At 33.7% G+C, this 15,000-nt stretch overlaps 1 long non-coding RNA gene across 1 annotated transcript in view; it reads right to left on the bottom strand.

Annotated features, from left to right (window-relative positions):
- Window positions 1-13,380: 13,380 nt before the first annotated feature.
- Window positions 13,381-15,000, bottom strand: part of LOC124425391 — a 7,139-nt gene continuing 5,519 nt past the window's right edge. Inside the window, exon 3 of the long non-coding RNA XR_006942493.1 lies at window positions 13,381-13,636. This is a non-coding gene — a long non-coding RNA (uncharacterized LOC124425391). The remainder of the gene's footprint in view (window positions 13,637-15,000) is intronic.

The raw sequence follows: 15,000 nt of genomic DNA, 5'->3' as shown, positions 1-15,000 counted from the left end.
GAGAGATATTGTAAAATACTATGAAAATTCGTTTTTGCTTATCTCGTTTAACATTATCAAACTTTGATAGATATCTACATGTTAATGGCATCCCATCTCAATTATATATGTACATACATATATATATATATATATATATATATATATATATATATATATATATATATAATATTATAAATATTAAGAATCAATAATTATTGTCGAACGAAATAATTAATTTTGTATTCATTTAATATCATTGATATTATTTTTATAAAAATTATTAAATGAAAAATTATTTCGATACTATGGTCGGTGAGAAATGTTCTGGTCACAAGATTATAATATGGTATATAACTTGTTAAAGAGAAAGAAAGACAAGGTTTTCTTAGTTGAAAGGTCGGGAGTCGAATAACGACGGTCTATAAATTTAGATTACTTTTTTCACGATGCATAATGACTATGGTACGAAGTTAAATTCCTTGGGAAAAGGGGATTAAAAGAAAAATCTTGTCCTTTATACTCGTTAAGGTACGTATAGTAGTAGTAGATATTATAAAGTTATGGTGTTTCTTTAGTCAGTTTTGTACAATATAAAAACACTTTGAAAAAGTTTTTCATTGATCTTTATAGTTCAATTTTATTATTGATCTTTTAAAAAGAAAACTATCTCTTTCTCTCTCTCTCTCTCTCTCTCTCTCTCTCTCTCTCTGTCTCTCTCTCTCTTTTTTTTCTATTTTATTTTACTATCATTTCTTATCTCGAAAGCGAAATTAGCGTTTAGAAAGGTTATTAAATTGAATATTTAAATACTTGAGGAACGTGTGCCTGGAGTAACGAAAATGGAGTGAAATAACGAACGGCTATTAATCTTTGCCTTCCACCCTTACTTTTTCTCACGCTTAATTGAAGCACACTGCGGCTCGTTATACACCTTCCCCCGGGTGTATAGAGACGATCGAAATAAGTAGAAAAAATTAGAATTATGTTACGTAAAAAGTTAAAATCAGAGTGACGTTAGGTCAACGACTGATAATTACTGTTTCATGATAGCAATGATTTTAGTACATACTGAGAAGTTGAATTTTTTTTTTTTTTTAAACAATTTTCTCAATTATTTATCATTATGTAATTAACATCATTTAAAATTTCAAATTATACTGATTTCTACATATAGAACAATTCTTTTTCTGTTTAATATCATTGCAAATAAAGAAACAAATGGTATATTTTTAATTATTACTTATTTACTTTTGTAACTAAAATTATTTCAAATTGTATTCTTCAAATAATTCGATATATATATATATATATATATATATATATATATGGATATACACATATATATACATCGATATAAAACACACGATATATATACATATACACACACACCTACGTATATATATTCGTTTATTCGTCATAAAAGTCGTGCAAAAGTTCGATCGATGAAAAGATCGTTCTACCTGTTGCACCCCGAAGAATTTTCGAGTTATTACTGTTAACGGATGCGTCGAGCACGCTCGCACGATGCAACGTAAAGAGAGCAGTGTCGCGAGCGTATCCGATTGAATTCGACTTCGAACGTTATATGTATGTTGTGTGTATATATATATAATATGTATGTATGTAAGTACATATGTATATATATGGAGAAGAGAGAGAGTGAGAGAGAGAGAGAGGAAGATAGAAATAGAAAAAAAAAAGGAAAACGAGCGTTTGTCGGAAAATGCTCACGAATAAGGAGACCTGTTGCTCTCGAAAAAGACGTCGAATTATTATTAGATGCAGCGAATCGTATCCAACAAGCATTCCTCTTGCATTTGCGTTTCTTTGTGACCACAGGTTCAAAAAGAGAAGAGAAGAAGTGTAAGAAGAGGAAAAGTAGGAAGAGGAAGATGAGAAAGAAAAAAAAAAAGAAATGAATTAAAAGCGAAAAAGAGAAAAAACTAAAAAGGAAAAGAAATAGAAAGAAAAAGGAAAGAAAAAAAAAAAATAGAAGAAACTATCTTCACGCCACCGGTGCATCCATCTGTTCTTCGTTTCAAGAAATCTCATCCCCTTTAATCGTGCGCTAAGAGAGTAAAAGACCTAACGAGAATGGAATCGAATAAAGTCCTTTTGGCTACCGAGAAAGGTGAAGTGGATAACTTTCCTGCTGGAAAACACCGCGAAATGCAATAATGCCTTGCGAAAAGTGCCGCTCTTCCTAGCGAGTTTATGTTCTCTCTCGGAAGGACCAAATTGTCCGTTCGAGAAAATTCACTTTTAGGAATAATCCTTGTCATACTCTTTCTCTCTCTCTCTCTCTCTCTCTCTCTCTCTCTCTCTCTCGTGCTCTTTCTTACTCTTTTTTTTTTTTTTTTTTTTAATGTCGAGTTATGTTTTTTCCTGATTCGTAAGTTTGGAAAATAACTAAAAAAAGAAAAGGAAAAAAAACGGAAAAAAGAAACGATTGCTCCTCGACAAGATTCATTTTGAAAACGAACGCTCTTGTAAACTACGATTCGATAAAACCATAAGGATAGTTATATATACATATGTAGAGAAAGAGGGAGAGAGAAAGGAAGAGAGAGAGAGAGAGAGAGAGAGAAAGGAAGAGAGGGAGGAAGTGGGGATCCTCGAAGTCGTTGTAAGTTTCCTTTGACCGTTCCTGTGTAAATCATGAAGATACTAGGTAAGATTACTTGTTTCCTAATTTACACAGAGAACGTCAAAGGAAAGTTTACATTCTGTAGTAGAATGGAGAACCATGACGGCGCTGCTGTTGCCCAAAGCACTCGTACTCATTAAAATGTCTTAGCTACGAATTAACCTTTAAGCGGCCAGTCACCCCTTTACCCTCTTCCATCATTTTCTCTTTCTCCTTCTCCTTCGATGATGGAGACGAAGACGACGACAATTAATAAACGACGACGAATGCAATTAAATTGTACGTAGCATTAGAAATCATTTCTTAGCTCGCAACTCTTATATATTCATCTTTTCTCGTCTTTTCTTTCTTCTTATCTTCTTCTTATTTTTCTTTTTATTACTCAATGAAAACGAATTATTATCTAATTTTTAAGTTATTCGTCGATACGATTTAAGAAATTGTTAATATTTATTTTACGAGGGCAAGATAACGTGCTTCTCTTTTTTTCTTTCTTTTTTTTTTCTTTTTTTTTTTTCTTTCTTTCTTTTTTTTTTTTTTCTTAAACGATATTTAGCGATAATTAGCAAGTTTCACAAGAATGATTCATTTTAGGGATTCTTGAATAAACCGATGAATTAAATGTTCTCGAGGAATCTCTCGTTTATGGAGATTGGTAATCGTTGATAGATACGTAATTAAGAGGAGGAAGGGGAGAGAGAGAGAGAGAGAGAGAGAGAGAGAGAGAGAGAGAGAGAGAAAGATGAACTAAATCGTTTGAAAGACGACTGAATCAATGCTGATGACTATTAAAGAGCTCGTTAAAATTGTCAGGTAATAATGAAGTCTTTTTGGCAACGAGAAGATTAGATTTGCGTTTATCGGCTATTCCAATGTATTCTTTCTTCTTTATGAAAAAACAAAAGGATCTTTCTTTTCTTCTCGTTCGAATGGAAAATAAGGAAATAAATAAGGATAATGCGAAGATAGCGTGTGTTATCGTATTTCCTTCTCCTTGACGTTTCTCCTTCGATTTTCCGTCGGACGTTCTTACAATGTTCCTAATGATCCAACATAATCAATGGTTTTACGAGGGACTGGTAATTTTGTAGGTACCTATATCATACTGTATATTATTTCCATAGGAAAGCGGGCAATCGTACAAGTGAACAAAATTATTTCGAATGTTAGTTATTCATATATAATAAATCATAGATGAAAATATTAACGAAAAGTATGAAGATAAGGTAAAAGTATAGAATTAACTTATCGTTAACAATTAATCGTTTACAACATCTATATATTCCAACACAATCTCGAATTAACGAGAAGTGTTATGTTCATTAGATAATACTCGATAAGTTTGTAGTCAATTTTAACCACAATATATTTAACTATATCGATTTTGTTTATCTATGTGTATCTTTCATAGAAAGATGTTAAAACGAAAGAACATGATCGGGTCTCTGATAATTCTTAAATTACTAGGCATTCTCTATCGATCTCTCTTCCTGATGTTTACAAGGCAAACTAGAAAGTATGCTCGGCTGAGAATTAACATCGTAGTAAACTGTTATCCATCGTATAAAACTCGAGTTATCGTAATACAAATGCACGAAAGCGTTTGACTCTTCAAACATTGCCAACAATGGTATCGAGGAAACTTTAGCAATATGATCAGCAACGTAAACTGTGCTTTCGTGTCCACGATAAATCCACTTTTTACGTGTTAATTGATATCGTCACGCAGGTTATATAGATACACACAGGATGATTTTTAACTCTTCTCAACTCACCTGACCTGCGATTACGATTCAGCGTGACGCAACGATTCGAAAGGGACGATCCGTGAAAACGGTCTACGGCGTTCATCAAAAGACGGGTCTACCTTTACGATTAACTTATATTGCTTCTGAAATAAAAAAATAAAAAAAAAAAAAAAAAAAAAAATAAAAAAAATAGACAGCTTGATAGATTATCGAGAGACTTTTTTTTCACGAGAGAATTATTACTATTTTTACGACGACTAGTTTTTCTATTTTTTTTTCTTTTTTTTTTTTTTACAAAATTCACGTTTCTTCTTTCTCTACTAATGATAACGTAATAATAAATTAAATAACATTTTTAGTTAATCGATGAAGATAATAAATAATAGATTGGTATGACTCAATTCGATAATATTACATTCAAAGAAATCATAATAAATGGGTTTCCCCATTGTTGAGCAAATATGTTCTATGAATTTAATTATATTTTTTATTTTATTTTCTCTTATTTGCAAGATTGATTTTACGAAAATTCATGTTATAAATCTCTAATTGTGCGGACTATTTCAATGAAGTTTTGTTTTCTTTCTTTCTTTTACTTTTTTTTTTTTCTGCGGCGAGATAAAAGACATAGAGATATCGAAACATTCACTTCCATTATGTTCGTCGACCGTAATCAGGCCGCCAATCCTTCTCGATCTCGTCTCGCCGTCTATTACGTCTCTGCGCAGAGCATCAAGGGGGAATGCACTCGCACTAACAAACCATAAACGTACCGACCAGTACACCTACTACAAAGAAAATCGACTTTTCTCGATCGTCTTTCTCGATCATGAAGAATTCGTAGTATGATCGACGATCCAATTTGAGTTGCTCGTATTTGCGACATAATTTCTTTGGTATTTCAAACAAAAAGACATTGAGTTACAGCGGCACCTTAGTTCAATCCATTGGATACGATGATAAGGTTGTTTTTATCTTCTCATTTTCGACATAACGTTCGTTCTTATCGTTAGAATATTTTTCACAAACAATTTGACAATTTTGTTATTATAAAAGTGTTATGTAAACAAAATGACGGTGGTTTTTTTTTCTTTTTTTTTTTTTTTTTTTTTTTTTTTTTATAAAATATTCATTTAATTCTTCATCGAGATAATAAATTGTCAAAATTAATTGATTTTAAATCATTTCTATCGTGAAAAATTTCAAATTAAAATATTTTATAGAGACCGAATGGAAAATTATTATTTAAGAGGCTAATTTATAAGGATTATTATATATCTTTATGAAAGAAAATCTCGGTATAGAGAAACGAATTACTGTTTGCGATTGTATGTATGTATGTTCAGTTTTCCGCATCCACTTGGAATAGCCGACAGCGCGAGAATAAGATGCAAAAAGGCGACTTCCGTACGATATATTATAACTGGTTTTGCAGTAGACAGCGTTCCCTTCGTTTACGAAGCTATACAGAGTTTACGTAAAAGAACTTCGATTCTTCCGTTCTACTAAAATTCTATCGATAAAGAACACGTTCCTTAGCTATGAACATGATATAATTTATAATTAATTACAACGTTAACTTCGAACGTAGCATTATTTATTACACAAATATTCAAAAATACGATGTGCGCCAATTAACATGAATATTACAAATCTTAATTTCGATCGATTCATATGCCAGATAAAATATTTTCATTTGTCTTCAATAAAAATTAAAAATTTCTATTATTAAATCGTCAATTTTTTTTTTTTTTCTTTTAAACAAAAATATACCATTTAATTTTCGACTATTGTTACAATGAAGAAATAGAAATCTCGAAGATCAATTGAAAACTAGATCGTAACGTTTACTGATAAGGGCAAAAATGTGCGAGAACTCTGAGAAAGTAGCATTCTTTGAAGAAAAAAATTGCAAAGAAAGAAAGAAAGAAAGAAAGAAAGAAAGAAAAGAAGGGAGAAAGAGAAAAGAAACATTCTCAGAAAAAAGAGATAGAAAGAGAGAGAGTGAGAGAGAGAGAGAGAGAGAGAGAGAGAAAGAAAGAGAGAAGTCGAAGACGTAGCAGCAAGGGAAAAGAAGAAATCGAAGAATTCTCTGGTGGGCTTCACTGAAAAGTTTCGTTGAGTAGTTCGCCTTCTTGTTAAGACAAGCGGAGTTATACGTCGAAAGTGCATTCCGTCGGACACCTGGAACGGACGTTCTCATTAAAAGGCTTCGGTTCTCAAACGATGAATGTCCGATAAAATTATATCAAATTAAACAACATATACATATATATATATATATATATAAACAATATACATATACATGTATATATATATATATATATATACATTTCTTTATCTCTTTATTCAAATAAATTAGATTTTCAAATAAACCTTCAATATATTTTCTTGACCAAGTATTGTATTATTTGTCCTCAAATTCATGGTTCTTTTTATGCAATATAATGACCCGAGAGACGAAGAACTCGTGAAAAAGTAAGTAGATGAAAAGTACTCGTCATCCTTCAGCACACACACACATACATGCTCGCGCGCCCGTATATATATATATATATATATATATATATATATATATATATATATAAATACCAACATGTACGTTACGAATCTTATTTCTCTCTCTCTCTCTCTCTCTCAATTTTTTTCTTGAAGGATTTCTTTTTCCATAGTAAAAATCTTTACACGAAGGTTGATAGACACTGGCGAGTAAGCGTGGCCCCGGATTCCTGGACCGGTCTCTCTCGAGCTTCTCCAGAGAAGGAGTCGCCGCGTTTTCCTCCCCCCTCTTCCTCCCTGCCCCTTCTTCCCCTCTATCTCCTTTCTCCTTCTCTTCCTCCTTCTCCTCACTTTAACCTCCCTTAGTCCTTTCGAGTTAAGCGCCGTTCGCTAAGACTGCTACCTTCCAAGAGCGAAGCCACACGACAGGTGCCAGCGGCGTACGCAACCGAAATAATGATCCTCTTATATTTATAGAAGCATCGTTGGAACCTCCAAAAAGATTCGAGGGTGTATACCTTTAGGCATAGAAGAAGTAGGAATGAGATGGTGTTTTGTTATACTATAGGTAAAATGATCCCCTTCTCGTAAAAAGGGGACCGACGAATATCGTTCTCGATCATCCTCTCACGAAGCAATTTAAAACGAGTTGCTACGAGTCACACCTCGGTGACTCTTAGATTTGACCTTGAGAACTACTAGTCGACTAGTTCTTATAATCCGTCTGGGGTAACCTCTAATTAACTAAATATTCAAGCGGTGGGTTAGAAAAGAAAAGAGAAAGAAGAGGAGAGAGAGAGAGAGAAAGAGAGAGAGAGAGAGAGTGGAATATGCAGGGTAAATTGTACTATATGATTACTCTTAAGATTTTCAATTAGAAAATATAGTATTAAAGAAGATTTATTAAAGATCATTATAGGTAAGAGAAAAAGTTAGTAGTTTTTAATATTTGTCTTATGAATAATAAATATTCAAATTACATATATATATATATATATATATATATATATATATTTTTTTTTTATAATGATATACATCCGAGAAATCAATTATGATATCATTAAATAAAATTTGAATAAATTTGTATTATCATAAAAATATTAGATAAACATTGTATATCGTTCGAAGAATTTCAAAGAAAATCACATGTTGATTTTGCCTTCGAAAAATGTAAGAAAACTCGATGTAAAAACATGGTAAGATCAAGAGCATGTAACGAGGATGTTGGCAGAGGCACCTATAACGGTATTTCCCGCTCTTTTATTTACACAAGGTCTCTTATATATCTACTCGACTTTTTCTCTTGTGATACCTCTCCTTTCTCTCTGCATTATCTTCATTCGTATATGTGTGTGTATCTGTGTGCGCGTGCATGCGTGTGTGTGTGTGTTACGTGCATACATACATACATACATACATACATACAACATACATACACACATACATACATACATATATATATATATGTATGTATTGGCTATATTCCACGATAGCAACAGCTTGTACAGTCTCGATCGTTTTAAGGCGAATTCAAGTGTGCGTTCGTACGTTCTAGCGTTCGTTCGTTTCTATGCGTAGCAAGTAAGCTCTCAATGTTAAAACCTTATAGTTAAATTCACCAGATGTCCGGCGGCCACGCGATAAGCTAAACTTGTTGCAACTTGCGAGCAACGTAATTTTAACGATATCTACTTTTGGAATTCTTCGAGTATGTCTATGTATATGACCTCATAGTGTTACCAATTTCTCTCTCTTCAATATCATCTATCCTATAACTTCTTCTTTAACATTCAAATAAAATTTCTCAAAGTATTATTATAATCTTCTTTAATGATTCATTCTCTACTTTTTAAAATAAATTCCAACGATTCTTTTTTCCGTCTTTAGAGAAACTAATTTAATTCGGATTAACGTCGATAAGAATCTGTAATTAATAATGTAAATGAAGATAAGAAAGGTATACATATATATATATATATATATATATATATATATATATATATATATATATATATATATATTTGTAAAAATCGTATTAAACGTGACACTTCTTTTTTTTAATCATTAACAAAAGAAAGTTATCTACATGGTAATTTTTTTTTATAAAGATCTCTTGTATTTGCTAAAAGTCTGAAAAGGCCATTTTCTTTCTCTCTCTTTTCCTTTGAAAGGTTAGCAACGTAAAGAAAAGAAAAAGAAAAGAATTGCGATTCATAGGCGGATTAGATGCGATCTACGATCGCGCCCCTTTCTATGGTAAACATTCTCCTTCGGATTACTTACGACACGCGGGCAGAGATCGGCTCGTCCAAAGAAAAAAAGAGAAAGCGTGAGTGAGAAAGAGAGATAAAGAGAGAGAGAGAGAGAGAGAGGGAGAGAGAGAATTCTGCAGGCTACTCTCGAAAGGCCAAGATGATATCTTCTAAATAAACGTTTACCTTTTGGCGTATATTCTCTGAATGACGAAGCCATAAAGTCGACGGTTAAGAGGTCTTCTTGTCACCCCCTTGCAACTCCCTATGTAACTCGATACTCATCCTCCCACACCTCCTATGCCTTTACTTACTTACTTTGTCTAGCTTTTCGCGATACTTTTTGGCAGAAGATTTACTGTGATCCATCATTTTCTTATAACGTGCTTGGCTTTCTTACTTTTTCCTTTTTCCTTTTTCATCTCCGAGAGAAAACTTTCAGAAAATAATAAAATGAAAGGAGAGAGAGAGAGAGAGAGAGAGAGAGAGAAAGAGCAAGAAAGAGAGTTACACATACACACACATACAAATACAATTTATCTGATTTGTCTCTTTCGTTTTTATCAATCACGTGAAGAGAATAAGAACTTAAAGGGAAAGTGCAATTTTCTAATTGGCAATTAGTACAGTAAATATCGCGAGAGTATTGAGAAATGAAGTTAAAATATCTTGAAAAAAAGTATAATAAAAAGAAAGAAAAAAAAATATCTTGAAATATAGTTAAAATAAAGTGACGCATTTTTCATTTTCTCTTTATCCCCTTTTGGAGAAACGATGATTATTAAAACGTTTGTATCATCGAACGAAAAGCCACGTACAGATGGTTTTATTTTTTCCAATATTCATTAATGTTTTCGAACAAATAGGGACGTCAAAGAGAATGGAGCAATAACGCGTCGAATAATGCGCTGTGTATTTTTCGAAAGATTAAAATGTAAAATTTTAAATTGCTAGTGCCGTAATTACACGTGGACCTGATTGAAAGTCGAATGAATGAAAAGTTTTAACTATGAATCTAAAGAGAGAAAGAGAAAGAGTGTTACCTGTCTATAATTGTGTGATAAAAGCGTATTAAAAATCTGTTGTACGATGTAATCTATTGATTAGTCGTACGGTCGAAACGAAAATGGTGAAAAAGTTTTAGATTAGGAGTCAATCTGGTACTCGTTCGTTATTCTATGTATAAAACGATCAGAGAAGTTTTAAACGAATATGCACGAGCATAGATAAATCTCACATACATACATAGATGCATGTATATATATATATATATATATATATATATATATTTTTATATATATATATATATACACACAGACGCACATATATATATGCAGAGAAAATCCCGTAATCTGTAACTGTTCGCGCATTAATCACCCAAACGCGTTTGCGATTCGTGACTGATCGCGCATCAATTATCTGTCCCACTTGTTACATTGTAACGTTTCTTGTTTATCATCGATCGAGGATCGATTATCGATTTCGTTCGCGTAATTTCCATTTGAACGACACTATGGGACTGCGAATTAAGCGAAGATTTATTATCGGTCTTTACCGAGAGACCAAATTCTCTCTCTCTCTCTCTCGTTGCAGCAAGCATCCGAAAAGTCTTGCGCGTATAAATTGAAACGCAAAATAAAGGACGTGGAACGTATTGGTTCTCGTTGTGGTTAGGTACTCGAGTGCACGGTGCTCTTATGCTCAGCGTTAAATTAGGAAACGCTAGAAACTAATTCACTTGACGTTGCTGGACCCTTCCCGTCGCAAATTCTGCATACGAACGTAAATCCTAGAAAGAGAGAAAAGATAGATAGATAGATAGATAGAGAGAGAGAGAGAGAGAGAGAGAGAGAGAGAGAGAGAGAGAGAGAGAGAGAGAGAGAGAGGACTTGCGCACGCGCAGACCTCAACAAAATCATTTATTCACTGGACCAACTTTGGTTATGCGCTCGTGTCGGCCTCGCCGTTCGAGGGGGTTAATATCCTTGGAAAATTGGAATGTATTATTTAGCAAACGGCCAACCAAGGGTAATTGAATCGCACGGGCCACGCTCACGCCTCTCTCATAGAGTTCACCGATTTATCGCCAAATGAGAGATTTCCTTGTTTAGAAAAGTATCTTACGTTTAGAAGCCACGAAAGAGGATTCGATTATCTCTTCTTTTAATACAATCAAATACCTTTCTACAATGCCTTTTTACGTGCTGATTTAACAAATCTCTTTGATCTACTATGTCCTTCTTCCTTTCCTTTTTTTTCTTTTTCCTTTCTCAATCTCTCTACCTATTTATTTTCTTTCTCAATCTCTCTCCCTATTTCTCTTTTCTTTTTCTTTACCTTTTCCTTTTCTCCTTTTCTTTTTTCTTCTTTCTTTTCCTTTTTAGATTTTCTTCACCATGCCGATTTCGATCGGCACTCGATTTGCTTGCTTCAAGTAATTTAGAGGTTTTAAAACTCAGTGCTATTCCTTTTGCGTATTCCCGTTCCTAATGATCTTTTTATTGCCGTTAGAAATCTCGAACTATTGCCTGATCTACACTTTAACTTGTTAACTTTTAGAAATCGTGATAAAGATAAAGTTGAAAAGAAATATCATTGGAACATATTGAAATTGGAAAAGATAGCGTGGAATTTTTCTTTCGAAGAGAGTATATATAATTGCTTTTTTTTTTCTTTCTTTCTTTTTTTTTTTTTTTTTTTTTTATCAAAATTTTAACCACTTCAAAAATTTTAAAAAATTCTAACCATTCTTTTCTAGAGAGAAATTGTAATTTCGAATTTTGCTCTCATTTTTCTTTTTTCTTTTTTCTTTTCTTCTTTTTTTTTTATTTTCTTTTTTTTTATTTCTTTTTTCTTTTTTTCTTTTTTTTTTTTTTGGCTTTCTTTATTTTATCGTCGAAAAGGTATAATTCATCCGATACTTTCGTAAAACGATCGTAAAATCGACGAAAATTCCGTTGTACTCGAACACGGCTAGCACTTCTGGAATACGTCGGCGAACTCGTTCGTTGCGGTGGAGTTTCGATTATCTCGACTCATCGAGTAAAACGTGCGTTTATACATAGTATACGTAGAATTTCTGATGAATGCGTTGTAACGATCGATTTTTATACCTCATGGATAGAGAATAGTTTAAAATCAGGAAGAGAGAGACAGACAGAGAGAGAGAGAGAGAGAGAGAGAGAGAGAGAGAGAGAGAGAGAGAGAGAGAGAGAATGAATTTTGTTTAATATGAAACGTTTTCGTGCGATTGAGCATAACAAAAAATTAAGTGAAATTTTTTGTTTTCCTTTCTTTCCCTTTGTACTTGTACTATTCAATCTCATCTCTCTCTCCCTCTCTCTCTCTCTCTCTCTCTCTCTCTTTTTTTCCCGAATTTTATACATTTTCGAAGAGCCAAATCACAGGTAACAAGAGTAACTCGTTCCTAAATCGATTTACTTTTCCTTCCGGGTTTCAATTCTCGGTGGATCCACAGTGTGTTTCTATGCCGATCGATCAACGATTTCGTTTACATTTCATTTGCTCGACGATGCGAGCCTTTAAGTTACCAATTCGTTATACTTACCAATCGTGATAAATAAAAATAAAATGTCCAGGATGTGAAAAGCTTCGAGTTAAAGATTTTATTTTCTGAAACAAAAAAGTAAGAGAGAGAGAGAGAGAGATTTTCGATTGAAAAATAGGAAATTTGTAATCACGTAAAAAAAGAAAAAAAAGGAAGAAAAAGAGAAAAATAATTGTAAAATAAAAAAACATATTAATTGTATATGTACAATGTACAATAGACTAAAGGCGAGAAGTAAATCGATGTCACCATAATCATAATTCCAGGGCGTATACTGATTTAAATAATTCAGTGTATATCGCTATTTGTTGAATAATGAAACACCTGTACGGACACGGCAGACAAACTGAGCGTATACGCGTAAATCATTTATGTCATTCAACATTGACGATCAAGGTCATAAATATTATCCATCAAGAACGTGCTTATGTTATTATACAACAGATACAATGTTATATGAACGGACAAAGTATGTTAAAGCGTTTATAATTTTACAAATTTGTTATAACACATTTTATATCATAATTATTTTAATAATGAAAAATAAAACTTATCGTTTCGATATCGATGAAAAGTATTGAATAAAGAAAAAAAACAAAATCTTTTCTATTTCATTTTCTATCGTATATCTAATTTTTTGCAAAAGGCAAATATTATTTCCGAGACATATATATATATATATATATATATATATATATATCACTCTGAGAGACATCTAATAGACGAATAAATACTCGAATTGTATTTCGTCTAGAGATCACGAATTTCGTCGGTCGCACGCAAAGAAATCCCAAATAGATTTGTTCGTACCAAAAAGTATACTCAGGCACGAAACTATAGATCAAGTGGTCGCCCCCGAGATTCCGTTTTCCTCTTAAGATCGAGTCGTTTGTCCGCTGGCAGATCCATCAGCACTGCCATAAATCACGGCCGCGTGCACCTAGAAAGAGAAAGAGAAAAGAAAAAAGAGAAGAGAGAGAGAGAGAGAAAAGAGGGAGATAAAGAAAGAAAGAAAGAAAGAAAGAAAGAAAGAAAGAGACCACTCTCTCGCATGCTCTCGCGCCCGTGAAGCCTTTATCAAAACAAATCTGTATGCTCGACTACCGTGGGAATGGACCGGAAAATTTGTTTAACGGCAGCTGCAATGTAGACCGACGTAAATTCGTCTTTGCCGCATGTCCTTTTTCTCTTTTTCTCTTTCCTTGTCTTTTTCTATATAAGAGGTATCAAGAGACATTGTTTCTCAACAAAATGAGAAAAATGAAGGAAAAGGAAGAAGCGAAGGTGGTAGTGCCGATGTAAGAGAAGTCGAGAGAAAAGTTGCGGAAGGTATAAGAGTAAAAAAGAGAGATAGGTAGATAGATAGATAGATAGATAGATAGATAGATAGATAGATAGAGAGAAAGAGAGAGAGAGAGAGAGAGAAAAAGAGAAGCAAAAGAAGAGTATAATGTCCTGGACGTAAAATGGGCGAGGAAACAGCGAGCCGTGCACGGCTTCGACTCAATTAAATGATCGTCTTCTCCTCGAGGGTCCCAGCGGAGGCACCAACCATTAATTTCGAAACACAGGGAACAAAGGGTCTACCTGGATATTCTTTCGGCTTTTGTTTTTCCCTTTAATATTTTTCTTCTCTACTCTCGTTCTATCTCGCTTTTGCTCCTTTCCTACCGTACCTTTTACCATCTCGACCTGCTACTAAGAGAAAGAGAGAGAAAGAGAGAGAGAGAGAGAGAGAGAGAGAGAAAAAAAAGAGAGAAGAGGGCTTTAGCCGCAGGATAGCAAGAGCAAGGAAAGACAAGAAGGAAGAAAAGTAGAAGGAGTAGGAGGAGGAGAAAGAGGAGGAGAAAGAGGTGGAGAAGGAGGTTGAGGTGGTAGAGGACGAGGACAACCTGTTCAGCCCACGGCTACGTTTCTCTTCTCCTGCGGTAGCGAGAAAGCCTCCTCCATCCCAAAGCCGCCACGCTTCTTTCTCCCCTCTTCGTGGTATATAACCACGCGTATACTTCTGATCGACTCGTTCAAGTAAAGCTTCTCTCACACCGAACGACCCATTAATATTTCTGTGAAAGCATAAGGAAGAGCTTGCTTAGGCGTGGCTCGATTCTAGTCATTGGGCCAACCACGTAATCTTTATGTATATATATATATCTCTCTCTTTCTCTCTCTTTCTCTCTCTCTCTCTCTCTCTCTCTCTCTCTTTCTTTCTATCTTTATTTATTCTTTTATTCTTTTATTCCTATCTACATCTTCTTCTTTTTCTTCTTCTTTCGTTTCTTTTTTTTTTCTCTCCTCTTCCTGATG

This window comes from Vespa crabro, chromosome 7, assembly GCF_910589235.1.
Source record: "Vespa crabro chromosome 7, iyVesCrab1.2, whole genome shotgun sequence".
Taxonomy (NCBI): Eukaryota; Metazoa; Arthropoda; class Insecta; order Hymenoptera; family Vespidae; genus Vespa; species Vespa crabro.
This window is presented reverse-complemented; position numbering and strand designations above follow the sequence as displayed.